This window comes from Dreissena polymorpha, chromosome 8 (assembly GCF_020536995.1).
Source record: "Dreissena polymorpha isolate Duluth1 chromosome 8, UMN_Dpol_1.0, whole genome shotgun sequence".
Taxonomy (NCBI): domain Eukaryota; kingdom Metazoa; phylum Mollusca; class Bivalvia; order Myida; family Dreissenidae; genus Dreissena; species Dreissena polymorpha.
Genome location: NC_068362.1, coordinates 26,432,920 through 26,435,102, shown reverse-complemented (window position 1 = coordinate 26,435,102; position 2,183 = coordinate 26,432,920). Strand labels below are relative to the sequence as shown.

Here is a 2,183-nt window from a genome sequence, read left to right as displayed (position 1 = left end):
CATTCTATGAATATCGTGTTAAATGTAATGGTTTCGAACGGAGCTTATATAGAAAAGAATCAATAAACAATGATTGTTCGCGGAAGAGATTGTTAATTAATGATTAAAATAGTCCACTTTCTGCTGCGTCAACGTGACGTTGCATTTTTGCTCAGCTCATTCATAATCTGAGGCTATTAATAGATGCTGCTGCCGATAAACAAGGTCCAATTGCACGGGTGATAACAACGCAATAGTATATGGTTACGCTTGTTTATATTCACAGTTCTCAATTTATAAAACGTTGAACATGAGTTCAACAATTACTACAGGGATACGATAGACAACATCAAAAATGCTTCCTAATCGCTTAAACCAAATAAAACAAGATGTGTTTGTGAAACACAATGTCCCCCTATATGATGTTTGACCTTGTAGGATGACCTTGACCTTGTGAAGGGTGACCTTGACCTTGACCTTTCACCACTCAAAATGTGCAGCTCCATGAGATACACATGCATGCCAAATATCAAGTTGCTATCTACAATATTGCAAAAGTATTCATAAAATAAGCGATTTGGGCCACATATATTTGACCTCTGACCTTGAAGGATGACCTTGACCTTGACCTTTCACCACTCAAAATGTGCAGCTCCATGAGATGCACATGCATGCCAAATATCAAGTTGCTATCTTCAATATTGCAAAAGTATTTATAAAATACGTGATTTGGGCCACATATATTTGACCTCTGACCTTGAAGGATGACCTTGACCTTGACCTTTCACCACTCAAAATGTGCAGCTCCATGAGATACACATGCATGCCAAATATCAAGTTGCTATCTTCAGTATTGCAAAAGTATTCATAAAATGAGCGATTTGGGCCACATATATTTGACCTCTGACCTTGAAGGATGACCTTGACCTTTCACCACTCAAAATGTGCAGCTCCATGAGATACACATGCATGCCAAATATGAAGTTGCTATCTTCAATATAGCAAAAGTTATTGCAAAATGTTAAAGTTGACGCAACCAGACAGACCAACAGACAGGGCAAAAACAATATGTCCCCCACTACTATAGTGGGGGACATAAAAAAATATACCCCAATTTTTTATTCGCATTTTTACCAGTGTATATTTAAACAAGAGTTCCGCGGTCGGAGATGACCGCATTGAAGCCGGATTTTTGATTTAAATGACAGGAAAGTACCTTTCGTGTTTTTGTCAATGCAATACTTAAATTACTGAAATATTGTTCAAAGGTCAAAATGAAATGTAAGTACTTTTCAAGGCATGAGCAAACCTTGTGTTATGTTTTGACATTTTTACCTACCAAAGTTATAAGAACTTTAACATTTTTACATTCAAGGTCACAGTGACCTTGACCTTAGAATGAATGACCTTGAAATGACCAGTGGTCATCTAAGTGTGCTTGCAAACCTTCATGTCAAGTTTGAAGACTCTATGTCCAAGCATACCAAAGTTATAACAATTTTAACATTTTAACATTTAAGGTCACAGTGACCTTGACCTTCAAATGAATGACATTGAAATGACCAGTGGTCATCTTCTAGTACTGGCCAATCTTTATTTCAAGTTTGAAGACTCTAGGTACAAGCATACCAAAGTTATAACATGAAATAAGAACTTTAACATTTTTACATTCAAGGTCACAGTGACCTTGACCTTCAAATGAATGACCTTGAAATGTCCAGTGGTTACTTACTAGTTCTGGCCAACCTTCATGTCAAGTTTCAAGACTCTAGGTCCAAGCATACCAAAGTTATAACAACTTTAACATTTTTACATTCAAGGTCACAGTGACCTTGACCTTCAAATGAATGACCTTGAAATGTCCAGTGGTTACTTACTAGTTCTGGCCAACCTTCATGTCAAGTTTCAAGACTCTAGGTCCAAGCATACCAAAGTTATAACAACTTTAACATTTTTATATTGAAGGTCACAGTGACCTTCACCTTCAAATGAATGACCTTGAAATGACCAGTGGTCATCTGTTTATCCTGGCCAACCTTCATGTCAAGTTTGAAGACTCTAGGTCCAAGCATACCAAAGTTATACCATGAAATAAGAACTTTAACATTTTTACATTCAAGGTCACAGTGACCTTGACCTTCAAATGAATGACCTTGAAATGACCAGTGGTTACTAACTAGTTATGGCCAACCTTCTTGTCAAGT

General features: G+C 37.0%; 1 long non-coding RNA gene across 1 annotated transcript; it reads right to left on the bottom strand.

Annotated features, from left to right (window-relative positions):
• Positions 1 to 238: 238 nt before the first annotated feature.
• Positions 239 to 1,125, bottom strand: LOC127841088 (uncharacterized). Its single transcript, XR_008030699.1, has 2 exons — positions 609 to 1,125; positions 239 to 456 (listed from the first exon to the last, which is right to left on the bottom strand). It is a non-coding gene; the product is annotated as an uncharacterized LOC127841088 (long non-coding RNA).
• Between the last annotated feature and the right edge of the window lie 1,058 nt (positions 1,126 to 2,183).